The sequence below is a fragment of the Corvus hawaiiensis genome, chromosome 7 (genome assembly GCF_020740725.1).
Source record: "Corvus hawaiiensis isolate bCorHaw1 chromosome 7, bCorHaw1.pri.cur, whole genome shotgun sequence".
In the NCBI taxonomy this organism is placed as follows: Eukaryota; Metazoa; Chordata; class Aves; order Passeriformes; family Corvidae; genus Corvus; species Corvus hawaiiensis.
In genome coordinates this window covers 32,161,068-32,178,486 of record NC_063219.1, presented here as the reverse complement: position 1 = coordinate 32,178,486, position 17,419 = coordinate 32,161,068, and the positions used below count along the sequence as shown (strand labels likewise).

General features: G+C 43.6%; 1 long non-coding RNA gene across 1 annotated transcript; it reads left to right on the top strand.

The window, feature by feature from the left end:
• Window positions 1-1,468: 1,468 nt before the first annotated feature.
• Window positions 1,469-17,188, top strand: LOC125328954. The gene is made up of 2 exons (XR_007204975.1): window positions 1,469-9,428; window positions 14,549-17,188. It is a non-coding gene; the product is annotated as an uncharacterized LOC125328954 (long non-coding RNA).
• The last annotated feature ends 231 nt before the right edge of the window (window positions 17,189-17,419 follow it).

Sequence of the window (17,419 nt, the reverse complement as noted above, 5' to 3'; positions counted from 1 at the left end):
CAGCTGGCAAGTGTCCCCCTGCCTCGTTTGATGGGAAGGGCTGTAAATAACCCTGTAGCCAAATTCTGGGTGAACAGCGTGGGTGTAAGGCACTGCAATCCTGCTGCAAACCCCGCTGTGCCAAGGAGGGAGCCCAACATGGAACAGGACAGGACTTTTAATGTCTATGCAGTAAAAAATGGATTAGAGATTGAGGCAGGCTGTGGGTGCGGAATAGGAATTGAAAAGTTTCCAAAATTTGGGGGTATTTGTATTAGTTTGAGCTTTCAAAACTTTCCAAAATATTCATGTCCAGATTTTTTTGGACTTCTCTGACATATACCAGAGGAGGGTGTGTGATGAAATATTTTTTCCAGGCTTTGAAACATGTCCCCTCACACAACTGTCCTCTGTCTTTTCCCTTCACAACGCTGGCATTGGGATCGTGGCGTGCCGGTGGTGTTTGTGAGCAGGCAGCCCTCAGGTGACAGAGGTGCTCAACCCCTGTGTTTTTGCTCTGCTGAAGTTTCCTTCTGTTTGGGCTGAAATATGAAGTGTTAAAAACTGCCATTTCCCTCCTTCCAGTTGCATTCCTGAGGGAAATTTTGGATGGCAGCCAAACCCAATAGAAGGCAGGAACCCTGTAGCAGAGCCGTGCAGCGGAGGCAGCGGGAACAGCCCGTGCTGGGAACGCCTGTGGCTACCAGGGAATCACGGTGCTGGCTGGCCACAGGGAGAGGAGCAGTAGCACCATTTCCTCTGCCCTCGTCACCCACTTCTGTGCCTCATTCTTTTTTCTCTCTCTCATCCAGAGTCAAATCACACGATTACAGCTCTCAGGGTCTTAGGGAGAAGGAATCAACACTCCTAGCCTTGTGCTAGGGAATGGCAGGAAAAGGCAGCCAGAGGGAGCAGAAGACAGGAAAAATGTGTCCTCCCCACCTTGACTGCAGGCATCTGGAGCACAGATCCACTCTCCCTCTGCACATCTCCTTGCTTCCACTAGAAAACATGACCCAGTGGTAGCACACTCTGCTTCAGGGCTGAAATGCTCATGAAAGGGAGGAGCACTGTTCCACTTACTTATACCAACAATTTATGTTGTGGAGTGAGGGAGAAGGGAAACTTAATAAAAATATGCATATAGAAAGATCAGGAAGCAAAAAGTAGCAGTGGTGGAAGACTGGAATGCATGGGCTCGAGTGTTCAGAGCCAAAGGTACACATAAAAATACACTTCAGTGATCAGGCCTTTGACAACCTTGAACTGTGTGTTAAACAAAAACCAGAAAAGGTCACAGAGACATTAATGAAAAGGTATTAGTCAAACAGACATCCTTGTGTGGATGTGGCAGAGCCCGCAGGGTGTCAGCTCAGACAAGCACCATCCGTCCCTCCTGCAACGGAGGCTGAGTCTCACTCCCTCTTTTGAGGGTCTGTAGGTACCAAAGGTGCTTTGGGGCAAACGAGGGCTCTGAGCTGTGAGCAGGGCAGCCTCATGCTGTATGAATGAGTGGAGGGGAGCTCGGGCAGGTTTCAGTCACCTTGGAGGGCATTCAGCTGCTGTAGCTCACCTGCCTCACACTCCAGGGGCCAGCCCTGCCCTCCACTCCAGATGTGGGGTCTCACGCAGGCCTCCCTCCCTGCCAGCCCCACACCAATGTCCCAGCTCCCCAGAGAATCCCACCTGGCACTAGAGACTTATGTTTCAGCTGCTGGTCTTTGCCCTCTGGGCTTTGATTCCTCCACATACACATTGGCAAACTCTGCCTCATTCCAAGAGCTTCTGGGAGGGGCAATTCAGGCACAGAGGGGAAAGGCAGAAAGGCTTTATGGTCTCAAGTGCAAATTACCACTCTTAAGAGAAACAACATGCCCAGATTCTGAGGTAAGTGGCTGTTTTGCTAATCAGAAAATGCCAGTAATGGGTCTGGATGTAATTGTGCTCCATTGGTACTATCTGGAATAACATGGAACGTTATAACCTGGAAGGATGTTGCTAGGGCTGTGCCAGAAGGAATCTTAGTACAGATGTGGATGACATTTAATTGAAATATTTTAGGGGCAAAAATCATGCTGCTATTTTCTTTCTCATCTGTGTTTTAATAGAGCCATTTCTCCCTGGAAGCTGGCCACAAGTTCTGTGTCCTGAAGCCACTCTGAGCCAGATTCTGCTTGAGGCACACGTGAGATGCCATGAAAAACCTTCCCGAGCCACTGTGCTGGATGATATGGAGGCACAACACTCCTTTCAGCAGCAGTGCTGAGGAAATCTTCTTGGAGAGATTTCTCCTTTTTTTCCATATGGGATTGTTTTCACTGTACCATCTCCAAGAAAGCTCTGCTCTGGCTTTGTTTGGCTCTGCCATTCCTCAAATATGCAATACATCTCCTGCCTCAGTGTGTTTTGTTCACAAAATGGGCAGTTTCCTTTGTTTTTCTGCCAGAAGTATCTGGGTCTGATGAACAGGGATGAGATTTTCAATGCTGGGCACTTGAATGCTGCAGAGCCAGTGCTTGAGATCTCAGAGGCAGCAAGTTGCGACCTGTCCATGGGGAAAATCCCTTCAACACAGGATGCTCCATCAAAAGGAGAGGGCATGTGTTTCTTGACAGAAGAAAAACACATCTGGCTGACACCTTTCAATAGGGTATCAAACCTGAAATGGGCTGGGAGCAAAGAATGAACTTTTGAGGACTTTCAAACTTAAAAAAAATAATAATAATGCAGGCAATGCATTACATGTTTTTATGGCAAGTGTCTGCAGCCTGGGCTCTTTCAAGAAGTTCAGGTTTCTTCCTCAGACTGCATGCTAAAAAGCCATGACTATAGAATTTAAGCCACTTTTATCTCGTCAATGCAGTGTGTTATTTTATGCATCTGAATTAGTCCAAGATAACAATAAGCCTAGGTTTTACTATAGCTTGTCATAATAACACGTGCAATTTTAAACAAGTTTATTTCTTTTAAAAAATGCATCTAATTTAAATGAATTATATGTACAATCCAGCTGCAGCTACAGTTCCAGCCGCTGTGGAATCCAACTGATTTCTAAAGCAAGGAAGTCCTAGAGATTAGGTTTTTTCATCACTAATAAATTTCAGCTTATTTTCAGTCCAAATGTGTTTAGCTTGAGCTTGCAGCTACCAGATCCTACTGTACCTCAGCCTGTTAGCTTAAAGAGCCCTCTGCTGTCAGAATTTCCTCCCCTGATATTATGTGTAGGTGGTAACAAAACTGCTGCTGAATCTTCATTTTGCTGAATTTTCATTTCACTGAGTTACATAGGCTGATCTTTGCACTACAAAGCAGGTTTTTCCAAATGCTGGAAATCATTTCCTGGGCTCTTTCTTGGAGTCAGTTTCAGGCTGCCCATGTGTCTTTGCTGTCTTCGGCAGGCAGGGAGCCCTGGCTCCTGTCTGGGATGACACAGGAGGAGGAGGATGGTGGTGGTGGGACAGCAGCTCTGGCACTGCTTGACTTCACCAGAGGTAAAAAAGGACAGGTTGATAATATGTGAGCCTTGCCATTTCTTCAAGTGTTATTTCTATTTACATAGTTACCATTTGTGCATTATGTCGAAAGAAGAGGCTGAAAAACTTTCAGCTGTGACAATTTCCTTGCAGCCTAAAATTTCCCAATCTCTCCTTCTTTGTGTGAGCCCAAAGCACTGTCCAGCAGGACTGCAGCTAATGAAACCTTTTTATTTGAAAACTAGTGGTGAAGGAAAAAAGGTATTCTGAAGCATCAGGCATCTTTTCAGATTAAAACCTCTGTTCTCCTTTTAACAGAGGGATGGAAATTGGTGACGTGAATTCATGGCATGTGTTTCCTATCATATAATCACTGGGAGAAATATAAAATAAATGAAGGAGAAGTCATTAGAAAACAGTTCTGGAGCTCTTTTCATACCTCCTTCAGTAATTACACATGGAAACAACTCGCACCTAGTATATAATTTGTCAAGCAATCAGATGCTTAGCTTTAATCCCCATCTGGCTTTGGGGACTGCTATGAGGCTGAAGCTTGACCTCGGGATTTGAGGTGTAACCTCCTCAGGTGTATGGGAGGGACATGCCTGTATTAAGAGGGATCTCAGCTCCAGTGGTCTGAAATCAGCTCCCCTAAGTACAGGAAAGGCAAATTCCCCAGAAAAGTGCTCTGTGCCCCACACATGCCCTGTGGGTGATGTGGGGTGTGCAGATTGTATAGAATGAACTTAGAAAGAGTTGAGAGTAGTTTTATCCTGTGTGTAACATCCACCAGTCAGGCTTCCCATTGTGCTTGTAGGAATCATTGCCTTCCAAACCTGCTAGTTCAGCCTCTGGCATAGAGCCGTGCATCACCACTACCAGGTGTTCACCTAACACAGGCACCTGAGCTGTCCAGGTAAAAGCTATAATTCATCTCACCTGGGGGGCCTAAATCAAACTGGAATGACACCAGCAAACTCCAAAGATTAGAAAATGCTGGGACCCAGCTAAAAGCTCAATAATTTCTAGAAGAATTTCTTTCTATAGTTTTTCTTTTTTTTTTAACACCCGAGAAACTTTTGAATTTGTGTTAGGGTTAGCCAAGGCATATCTGAACTGTAAAACTTTAATATTTTCATGTCAAAAATGATTTTTCTAAAGTTAACTTTCCCCATACTTTGACTTATCAGTTTCAGTTGTGGTGGTGTGCATTTCAGTTGAAGTTTTATTACATTATGTTGGCAGTACATTATGTTTTTTACACATGGATTTGATTGAGAAATGAAACTGGAATAAGAATGAGGTAGCAGCAGCATCTGCTGGGAGACGCAGCTAGTGCTGGTGTCAATCAATCTGATTGATTAAATATGGTGGCACACATTTTATTAAAACAAAATGCTCTCCCTGAAGAAGACTATTATGCCAATATAATACACAGCTTTCCTAAAGAACATTACAAAAGAGGTGGTCTGTTTGTGACATACAATGCTTGTAAATAACTGGAAAGAACTGAAGAGTTCAAATTACATTGGGCTGCTCATGGAAACAGCTATTTTATTGTTTTGGCATGTGGTAGCTGGTATTGTTGCATTGGCAAGATCAGCAGCACTGATGGAAGTTGAATTATCGTGTGGGACCACAAAGGGTTTTATGCGCTCGCTGACGTTATTGAACAGGTCCGAGGCTTTAAAGTGCGCGGTGGCTTGAGACCAGGGCTGGAGACAGAGGCACTGCCTGCCCACCCCACACCTCCAGCAAGCTGGAATTCATTTCCAGGCATCCTCTCGGCTCCCTCATTGCAAGGATGGGTGTTCACGGTGCCAGCCTGACAAGAGAACTCCTCTGGGAATGGACAGACACCGAAGGCACGATTCCTGCCCTTCCAGGTGCAGACATCTCCACCTTGCCTTCCTCTCCCAGGAGCAAATGGGACCTGCAGTCCCTCCGCCCTGAAATACAGCTGGTGGCAAAAGAAACCATTTTGTGGTGTCTTCTCTGCTGTCCCCAGAGGAAGGTCAAGAGAAACAATGACTCATATTCCTTGAGATGTGCTTGGAGACTGTAGTGGTGGAGAATTTAGGACACAATAAATCCTTGCAGTGTTTGCCATCCACCTAAAATTATGGCTTCTGCTGGGTATTTCAAAGAGTCCAGTAGTTTTCCACTAGTTTCACTTGGGCTGAGGTTTTACCCACCTGCACTTATATTCTCCACATTAAGATGAATTATGAAAATTCTTAACCAATGTCAATATTTTACTCACTTTCCTCCAAATGTAGACATTCATAATGTAACATAGCTGTCTGCTTGCCACATTCATCCTCACTAAATGTATCCAAATAACATTTGTTTCAGTAAATAATATAGATATAAACAAACATCTGTACCACAGAAGAGTGCTACATCCCACTCCTCGTGAGTGTGATGACCCTGGGATCAAACAAGTGTGGCTGTACACAGCACTGCAGGAACAGAAATATGTGTAACAACATAGGGGAGAAATGTAGAAAACATCAGGTTTTGGTTCATTCACTTTTCATTTTTATTACTGGGGTTTCTCGTGGTACCTCCTATGCATCAGCTCTTCTAGCTAGAGTGCAATTCCTTGTCCTCATGGTAACTCCTGTGGATCTCCTCATCAAGTTTCAGAGTGATTCCTCATCCTGTTTTATTCCATTAGGAAGAAGCGGCCTGCTCTCTGTGCCCTGATGTCCAGATACCGTCAAAGCCATAAGCTGCTCCCCAAGCACTGGCTGCCCTTTGGCCATCTCATTCAGGGAAATACTTTAGTGGGTGCTAGATTTAAAACCAAGCTCAGCAGAGAATCTCAGCATATTTAACATGATGACTTCAAAACAACCTGAGTACAGATGGCTTAGACAATATCTGTGTTGAATTTTTAATGGCAGATTCAGAACTATTTTTAAGATCCCGCTGTTATTTCTCCTGAGAGATCTTTTCTTAGCAATCTAAGTAGAAAATAATAATGAGGGAAAAAAACCCTTGCTAGGCAACCTCTTCAATATGCAGATGGTTTCTACAGTGACACTTCTGCTCAGGCTAATCTTTCAGGATTGAGATATTTTCAGAAACATCCATTTGTGGGGTTTGGGTTTTTTTTACTCGCAAAGACACAGCTTTGTATACAAATCTTTTCTCCATCCCCACCCACTTACTTGGTGGTTTTGAGGCTCGCTAACAACTTTTTGCATGAACAGACATTGCTGTCGTACTTTGCAGACCTCAGGAATGTAGCAAATGATGGTGTTTGTACTTCTGCCTTCAGCATTCATTTCATCATGGAGCTCATTGGTTTTTCTTAGAGGTTCACTACCACCTGCATTGCAAACTTATCCCAGTGCAAAATTGCCCTGAAGAGCATCAGGGCTCTGATCTTACCATTTTACAGTGGGAAATGGTGTATTTTCAAATATCCTCTCAAAAAGAGTCACTGACGTCATTCTGAGCACATCAGTCTTTGGCAGGTGACTCTCCCATTTTTTCCTCTAAGTTTGTCTCCTTTCATCCCCATTAATGTCCTGTACTCCCCACCTTTGCAGGAGCTTCTCCATTTAGTTTCCTTGCTGCTTGGATGCCCCTGGGCTGGGAGACTTTCTGGTTTGTGGTACTTATATTGTCATCCTGATGGAGAAACCCAAAGGCAACATAATCTCTGGATTTATGGTTAATGTGCAAAGACAGGACAGTGATGTGGGCTTGGGGGAAAAGCCTCAGGTTTGCTGTACAAGCAGAGGAGAGGATGGTCACTTCAGACTTCAGTAAGCATCTGAATTAAAGCAAATGCAGTGACACCACCCCTTTTGATATTCCCTGACAGTGCAGAAACGAAGATTGACGTAAGAATTTGATTTCATGCTAAAATGCCAGACTGCACAGCAGTTCAAGAGTGCTGAGTATCCTGTGCAGGTGTAACTTGCAGCAAGCCCCAGGAGCAGTCTGGGCAAAAGAAATCACTTCAGCCATAATGGTTAAATAGCTGAGAAACATGCATCAATTTTTAAGTAGCATAGAGTGAAATGTAACAGCTCCTAAAACATTCAAGAGCAGCCTAAACATTGCTGAAGGAGTGAAAATAACATGAGACATTATCAAGCCTTTTCTTTAAATCTTCATGAATCTGCCAGTTTTACTACCAGAGGTTCATAGTTACAACTGTTAACCCAAAATGCTTGTTAATAACTGAAGTGCATAATAAGACTTTGATCCATATTTTGACACAACTGCAAATGCTGGAATGGAAAGACTGGAATGCTGCTGGGTATGATTACCCCTAAGAGAAATATTTTTAGAGTGGCTCTATGAGATTTTGATCTCCTGATAGCTATTGAAAGCTAATAACATATATAAAAATATAACTAAAATGCAGTGCTTATACTTTCACACAGGACAAGGCACTGATCTGTGTTTGCTAAAGTAGGTAACATTTGCTCTGGGGATCCTGACCAGAGACACAGCATCAAACTGGGACCTACTGACTTCTGCACAGTCAGGATTTTGCATATTATGACCTGGATAAAACCAATGTTAAGTGTAAACATTTATAAGACTATTAAGCCATTGAGTGCTTGATAGCCACCACATCTCAAGTGCTTTTGCTGGGCACAATGGATACCAGCTTCTCTTTTTCCTTCTTAGGACTCAAAACCTATTTCTTGATAAGGAAAATGCCCTTGAACAATGCAGTAGGAGGGAAGACCAGCTGGAGCTCTGCTTTGTGGTTAGTTATATTTTGGAATCCTAAGCAGCTGTTTGCCTATGTCTATATTCATTAGACAGGGCTTTAAAGCAAAAAGTACACCATTCATTATTGTTACCACAGCATAGACCTCCACAGCCAGCCCTATCACATAATGCAAACCCAGTGAACAAACGACCAACATAATTTACAGTCAGCTTCCATAAAAACCCAGAAAAAAAACTCCACAGTCCAAAATATCATGGGTGGTTTTAACAACGTTGTCCACAGTGCATGAAATGCAATATTTTGGGAGTAGTAATTGCCATATTTAAACCTCAGAAAGCTGCAGATTTATATTTGTTCGGTTTCCCCTTAAGCTGGATAATAAATCTGTACAGCCTCTTCTGGGCTTTTTTTTTGTGTGTCTCTTTTTTTTTTTGTAAGAAAGACTTCTGAGATTATAATATCTGGCTATATCAGGTTTGGGTTTTTTGGGTTTTGTTCTGCTTTTTAGAAATCAAGGGAAAGATTTTAACTGCTGGGTTGTTCTATATGGAGCAAATTCTGCCCTTAGACATCCCATATGTACTGAAGATAGCACCACAGATACATATGCAGAAACCAGCAGTCAATTTTGACTCAGAAGATAATACACCAACTGTGTATTAAGTTTAATGTAGATTAATGTGAGTTGCTTTCCTTTGCATGTATGTACACAGGTACAAATAATTAAGATTAATTCCACTGGATATAATGGCCTTCACTGTGCACGGTGCCATAAAATTCTTCTTTAATAGCTGTTAATTGGATGTATTTACTTTGATGGTGAAGTCCTGATTAGTCTTGTTACCCTGCAACCCCTTCCCCCTCCCTTTGATCACTTTTGTGCTTAAGAAAAGATTTATAATAAGGGAATCACAGCTATGCAGTTTATTAGCAAAAAAATCAATACCTGTATCTGTTTACACGTATTAGAGGTTCAGCCAAAGAGGGGTACTCTGCATAATATTTGAGGAGTAAAGATGATGCATATTTTCATTTTTGATTCTTTTCCCCATGCAATGTCTTTACTGGTAATAACTCAGATTTCTTACTCGATTTCTTTTTTTTAATCTCTTTTCTTTCTTTTGCTTCTGCACTGAACCTGAGGAATTTCTCAGTGGTAACAAGAGGACCTCAGTACCTTCAGCAAGTTCCAGCTCCAGGACATCAGGCGGATGGCTGAATTTAGGAACTGCTTCCATACAGTGATTCCATGTGTTTTTTTCTGGAAAACAGTCAGTAATTATTTTGGAATTTCTTTTCTCTGAAACACAGTAATTCTAAGCATAAGGGACAGGGCTTTCCATGTGTGCAAATCAGAATATCTTCACTGAAATCTAGGCAGATATTTGATTTGTGCTGAAGTTCTCGCCTTAGTTTTTTAACTAGCTTGTTTTTAACAATGATACTTTGCATTTGTTATCTCCCCGGAGCACAGCTGTCTTTATGCAATTAGTAAGTCACGAAGGAAGAAGTTAAAGGTACAGCCACAGCCAAGATCCGTGTCTCAGAGTACAGCGTGTTCCTGGGTACAGCTCCCCCACACTCACCCTTGCTCCAGTGTGTGTGGAACCATGGGCAGTTTTCCTGGGACATAGCCCATGTGTAGCCAGGGCAATATTTTCTGCCTGGAGCCATTTTAAGTACCTGAGTCCAGCCACCCAGGAGCTGTGACAAAGCCAGGCCTGGCCCCTCCTGCGCCCTTCCATCTTCACTATGGATTTCTGCTCCAGTGACTCAGCCTTACTGACACAAATCATCTGTACCATTTTATCACTAATATACTGGTTCCTTTACTAGTATGAGCATAAACTCATCAGCTTAGCATGTTTCCTTCTCCTGGTCATCTCACTGAAGAGAACAGGGCTCTTCCCCTCTCCTCCTGCCCCTTCCCATCTGCCCAGAGCCACTCAACACTGTTGGGACACAGCCACACACTTTGAGGTGGTTTCTACTCTAACAAATATGTTCTCCCTCCAGGAACACTTGAATTATCTGTGGGGTCTAGTCTACTGCCAGGAAAGCTTTGGTGGGACCTTGTCCAGCTGAGGACGGGCTTCTGCCTTCCTCCTCCTCCTCTGCCCTGTGTTTAGTGAGTCAGTGCACTCCAGCAGCCAAATGGGATTCCTAAAAATGAATGGGTTATAAATGACCAACCTGATTAAAAATTACAGCATCAAGCACTCCACGGAGGACAAGCTAGCACTGCTACTTGCATGAATCACTGCTATTTATGTCCTTTAATTAGGAAAATTGCAGCACAATGCAGGTTTTAGAAGATGTCTTCTGAGAGATCCTCAGGGCTCTCTCTCATTTTATCTCTGCATCCAAGCCCGCTGCTTATATATTATTTGGATCTCTTACTGCAGCCAAGGGAAGTCCAGACAGGGCCAATTCCTAAAGTGTTTAAATCTGAGAAGGCCCATCATGATGCCCAATTATAGCATTGTCTGAGGATCTGATTGAACGATTTGGAGACTGAAAGAGCAGGTCTTTTACGAGATTAATAATCTACGGAACATTAATATGTAATTCTCTCGCCTCCTCCAAAAAGGAAGAAGTCTGCATAATAATGACAATTATAAGAAAACTTAAAAAAAATAAAAAAAAAAGAAGGCCATTTATTTGGAACCACTTCAAAATGCTTTGCAATTATACATTTATTATCAGTATAAAATGAACAATTCAGAAAAAGGTGGGTGCATATCAGCAGAAGCAATTAAGAAAGGTGTTTATTTTATTGAGAACTCACCATTTCTATTTCAGGAATAGAGCCCTATCACTGAGTTTGCAGTTGTTTTATTCATGCTTTTAATTACAGCCCATTTCCAAACTTGGCGGTATCTGCCCTAGGCAAGGCTGTGTTTCCAAGCACTTCTGCCTCAAGTCCCCTCTGGCAAGGGAAGGGTTAAAACCAATATTTGTAGATAAAGAGGTAAACATATTTACATTCAGTTTTTCACACTTTATGCATATGTCATGCAGTGAATAGTTTTAGAGGTATGTTTGTACTATCTCTCCAGAATTTTTACAGTCTGCAGGACACAAAATCTCTATAAAGTGACTTATTGAAATAGAAGCAGATTGGTAAAACCGTTTCTCTCTTATGAACTGTGAAGAATGATCCTCTAAATGAAATCAGGAAGGAACTGGACAGAATCTTGTTTAATGGTGTGACAAAATGAATCACAACTATTCCAAGCATCCATCACTGCTAAAAGGGGACCACAAATGATCTGTGAACTACTATATATTGATTACTCATGTACTACAAGTGTCGGATTTAATGTTCACACACCATGGAAAGGCGGCAGGGACAGATGGTGCCTTAACTCTTCTTTGATAGATTTTAATGGTGAAATATTGATTTCTATCTGGCCAAGGCCTGTTGTTAGGGGCCAAAGTCATTTGTTGGGTATAGCTGGACACCCAGTCTGCTAAGGGTAATCAATCATTTTTGGCAAGGCAGGTGAAATTCTGAAGAGAAGCACCTTGGGTTCCCAAACTGTATCGAGATGAGGCTGAGACCAACATTTGCGCATGCACGCCCCCTCCTCCCCCCACACGTGCATACAAAAAGCCTCCATGAAATTGTGCTTGTAAAGAATTATTAATGATAAGACATGTTTACTGAGGAGAGTCACAGCGAATCACAGCTGACATGAAATAGTCTGGGAGCCTCAGAGAGAAAATGAGCTTCTCGCTAAAAGGGACTATATTTTATTTAAACATCCGTCTAGGGCTGAAAACTCAGGTAATCTGTTGTGTTACAAGCCACTGGCTGTTCTTGCCATCCAGAGAGATAACAGTGAGGAGCTAATAGGAACACATCAATCACAATCAGGCTGCAATTCCACCGGTGTCTCCTCTTCCCAGCTCCTTTTTAAGCTCCTTAATAACGATGATAACATAGTTCTGGGCTTGTGAGAGGGTTTCTTCCCTTTGAGGGTCATATTCATAAAGCGAATGGCTTGCAAAGTCAGCATCTCACTCCTACGGAAGGGGGGGGGTTGAGCACAGGGAAGGGGTCTGCAGGTGGGAGGGGTAGGGGGGCAGGAGGGGGTGGATTTCCCCCGGCAATAAATCCGTGGATGCCCCTCTTTCCCCTGACAGACTTCCCAGGAGAGGATTCCTGTTCAGAAGCAGGCAGGAAAGGGTAGGCTCTGCCCAGATGTGCCCCAGATGTGGGAACCAGTTGAGGTTGATTTTTCGTTTAGATTATCTTGCTTACCTAATGATTTTTGCTTCACTGCTCAGCTCGATTGTGTTCACTAGGACGGCAGGCTATTAAAATGTCAAGGCGCATTGAATTGTTGTTATCAAGAAAAGAGACCTTTCCAATCAGCCCGTGTTCCCCAGGTTGTATAAAGGCAAAGAAGGGATTGGAGGAGGAAGGAGACCTTCCTCATCCTGGGGAGGGGGGAGAGGTGCAGCGGGGGGTGTTGAGTATGTTTCTGTGTGTAGATGCAGATGTGTGAGTGTGCCTGCTGCAGTACAGGTGGTAATTAAAATGCCATCTTTTATAACAGGTATCAGACACTTCTCTAATTCATATTTACAGGGAGAGATGAAACTTCTCCCCATTGTGCTTTTCACCACAATCCTTATAAAGAAAATACTGGGAGGAGGAAAGTTGTGTGGTTGAATCACTGGCCACGCATACTAAGGAGCTGCTGGGCTGGGCTGAAGGAGAAAAACAAAGGCAAATGCCTTCCTCATGTCTGCACCTGCCTTAAGGCTTGATAAGAAAATAAGTTCACTGACCTACTGGGAAAAACACTGGAGATTGTCCGGTATCACAATATTGAACAACTGGTGACAGGATGATACAAACCCGGCACATTTGGAGACACAAAAATCCCCTACCTCTCGTCACCACCACCACCTTGTTCATATAATTGCAGAACAGTTTATTACACAGAGGCACATCAGATATTGCCACAGATTGATTTTTTTCTTTCTTCTCTTGTAAACTATACCGTACATCATATTGGTTGGGAAAAAATATATTCTTTGGATTTACTTCTCTTTGTTTAAATCATCTCACAAATATTTTGGTTTTCACCTGTCATTTCTCTTTCATTTTCATTTAAAAAAGATGGCTTTGTTTTTGCTTGTGTACGGTTTTGTAGAATAATGACATCTATCTCATCCTCCATGCATCAAGCATCATTGATTGCCCCAAACATCATTGTCACTACTGGGTGTTCATCTTCACACTTGCCACTGGCAGGTCCCTCATCTACTTTCTGTCTCACACATGCCCCTCTCCACAGCTGCACACTCACTCACAACAGGCATGCCTACTTTCTCATTTTGCCTAACACTCATTCCTCCTGGCCTGCTTTGGCTCTGCATCTCCTCCTCACAGGCCCTCATTTCTCTCCCTCCAACCTCATACTGCTGTACAAGTCCACGAGCACAAATCGCTCAATTCTGCAGTGAACTTCAGCTTGGTCTGCATTAAAAAGCCAGGACAAACCAAATTCTTCCATCTTTTCCCACATTGTCTACAATGACACATGAAAGTTACTCTCAAAATACTTGATTCCTTGACATATTCAGGCACAGGGAGCAGAGAACACTGAAAGGACTACAGGAGTCTTTGCTAGTCCTGCAGTGGTAGTGGAAAAGGGGCACACAACCCTCCTTTCCCACCATGCTGTTGCTCCAGTTGGCCTTAATTGTTGCCCTGCCTTACATATCCACTCTCATGTCTGTCTTGGGGCTTGTCTCCACGGAAAAATTATTGCACACGAGGCTGGGATGTGAATTAATAACACATCCCTGCAGGGAACATTGCAGATACAGTGAGGACTTGTGTGCACAAGGACATTACTGTGGAGGCAGCCAAGGTGTAAATCTCCCATGTCGTGGCACCAGCTCCCCCAAACACACTGCCAGTGTCTGCATGGCCCCCCAGGCCCTGCTGGGCTCCACATACCCAGTGCCCACATGCACTCACGGCACGTGGACTTTTCAAACAAGAAGAGCCTGGGCATATTTGCTGATGTGCATCAACCTATGCCTGTGCTCCTGACAAACCTTGATGTATTTATTCCTGCAAGTTGCTTGAGAGGTGAGAAAGTGGCATTATTCTTTAGAGCCGGGAAACTGAGGTGTGAAGGCTCATGAAATGCCCAAGGCCTTCAGATGCTGGGATCCAAAGTGACTGCACTGAGGACATAATAAAGTGGGTAGCTGACAGTAGAAATTGCCACCCAGTCCCTGAATGATATACCCTGGGTATTAGTAGTCTAGTTATTAGACCAGCTTTCTTTTCTCCTATTAATGTTTTTTCTTGTCTCTTCACTGCTCCTTTCAATATCCAGCAGTTTCCATGTTTGTCTTGCAGACCAAAGCTTCCTCAAGGAGCTGGTTTTGGCTCAACCACCTCCAGCCCAGCCAGAGAAGAAGTGAGGCTCCTCCACTCGCTTACCAAGTCAAACAGAGTGGGCTTCGTTGTGGCCCAGGTGTGGGACTCACTCATGGCACCACATGAGTCTTCAGCCTGACTCTGCTCCCAGCCATGATGAGTCACCAACCTGTGGAGGAAGAGGGAAAGGATTCTATTCAACATTTTTAAGACTCTGAAGTGGTGCTGGACAAGTTTATTAGGTAATGAAAATTGTGTGATGCTGCTTAGCCTACAGGAGAAAAGTGCTAGCGCTGGTAGGAAGCTCACAATTAGTTGGATTAAAAAATACGAGTCCAAACAACATATTCAGGAAATTGTCACAGGCTGGAGTATTCTAGTTGGAGGACATAGATGGACCCAGAATGACAAAGGAAAGTAAGGAGAGCAGCACAACTGAGGCCAAGTGACCTGGAAATGGTCCAGGCCTATGAAGCCTTGTCATAGATACAGATCTAGGCAAGGATGCAAGTTGGATGTCAGTCACAGTGCCTCACAACAGGAAGAGTTGCAGCTTTTCTTTTATTCTCAGTTTGTATGCTGATCCTAATGCCACAGTGTGCCCTTCTAGGGCTAGCTGGGCTAAAAGACTTTTTTTCCCCTCTGAGGCACAAAGGCTTCTCTTTTTATGGCAGGATGAAATGGATGGTGACAGAGACGGGATGAGCTCACAGTATCTTTTGATGAAATGTTGCAGCTGGACTTACCTGCTACCTAAGCCCCCCAATCTTTCCAATGCAGCAACGATTTGCTGCTCCTGCTGCTCCCACTGCTCCCCTATCTCTCAGTCCACAAACTTCAGAGCCTTTGCAAAACCTTCAAGAGGATCTAAGTTTCAGCACCAAAAATCTTATTTCAGACATCTAAGACCTGCTTCTGCATCTGGCCCTTTGTGCAAGAAAAAAACCCTAGTAGTGGCTATTACATTTAAATGTAAGTTGAGTGGGACCAGGAGAATTGCTCCCTGAACTGTGCCAAAGCCCCTGTGAAGAAGTTAAGGCTGGTATATATATCAATCACACCAGCATAAAAACACATCAAGGGGGGATAATTGTCCCCCAAGCAAGCCTTATATTTCACAGAAAACTCAGCTGAAGTTAGCTCAGTTAAAATAGGCCCAAAGAGAAAGACACTGGAAAGTTCCTGATGATTTCTTGGGATATCATAAAATAACCTTATAATTATGATTAAAGCTTTATTTTCTTTGGCTTCAGAACTTACCTTCTTCCCTGGCTGTGTCTCTTGGCTCCTCCAGTGACTTCTATGGAGCAGTGGAGCAGTCTGGGTTTGGAGAGGGTCAGTCAAACACCAAGCCAACATGCCTGGCCATGGGGCACACTCTCCATTTGAATTCATCCCTGTCTTTGTGGACTTGCAGAATTGTACAATAAATCCCTGGGCTGACACCATCAAAGACATGACAGAGAGGGCAGAAACATGCAAGGCACATTGAAATAGCCAGTTCAGCCAAACTGTTTTTGGGGCAGATGTGACCCAAAGTAAGCCCTGCTGTGTTCAAGGCCGGGCAGCAGTTGCCTCAGCCTCCAGGCAAATTCATTCCTGAGGCAGTGACCAATGACAGCCACAGAGCTGCTGCCAGATGTGCCAGAGATGTCCTCTCCTGGCAGGTTCTGGTTCTAAGACACAGCACACAGAGGAAACCCAATGTCAGCCAGGGCAGAGCATGTATGACAGGGTGAGAGTAAAGGTGAGTACTCTCTGCTGGCTGCCAGCCCCCTGCTCCAGCCAGCCTTGACTCTATGGTTCAAGGGTCCCTGCAAACATTCCCAATCCATACTCTCTATCCTCCTCAGTGTGTCAAGGGGAAAATACCCTGGGGACCTTCTCAAACAGTCAAAACTGTTATAGCTCTGGACTCCTCAAAGGAAACACTGGAAGGAAGGCTGAGACACAACCAAGATGTCCTTCTTTTTTTTTTTTTTGGCATACCACAGATTTATTTGCTTGCAAAGGAGCTGTGCAGGGCAGGGGAGCAGCAGGCATGGCTGTTGTTTGCAGTGGAGCACCTTGAAGAAACTAAACTAGCACTCAAAGCTGAATAATTGGTGCAGCAGGAGGCTGTGCCCATGCTAATAGTTTTTGCTGAGATGAAGCTTATTAACATGTTCACTGGTGCATCTGTATTGCCTTTGGGACTCAAACTCAGCATGGTTCTCTGCTGTGCTGCATAGAGGTTTTACCTTCCTCTGACCTTGCTCAGGCTCCTTTGTCCTGTTCTGCTGTGCTCTGAGTTAACCTTTTATCTGCCTGGCTTTTTAGCCTATATTTTAAATCCAGGATAACTTTTTCAAGTGTCTTCTACACTAAAGGTTTTAGTTGTGCTGAAAGTATTTTGAGTTCCATTGTTATGATGCTTTTGGTTTGAGGAAAGTTTGTTGTGATAATCAGCCCATCTCTCAACTGAAATTTTAAGCTATTACAAGTAATAAAAAAATCTCACTCTGTGCTTGCCTTACTGTTGTAGTTTGGGGCAAGAGGTGTGCATTTACTCCACCTGAGTTCCCAGACTGAATCCCTGTTTGAGAGAGAGAAAATAAAAATTAAACTGTTTTTATAATATCCAGACTATGCCCTTATTTCATCTATTAGAGGAACAGAAATGTAACTTTTGGGGACTAATAGGAAATAGGCTGGAAGAGAAAATGTGGTGTCTCCATCTGATCTCTGCTGTGAAGTGCAAAGCAAACCAAACCTCTGGCTTTTGATTAACTGCTGCTGGCACAGTTTAGGTGGCGTATGCCAGGGTGTTACCTCTTGTCATTGATTAATACCATACCTAAGTCCACGTAA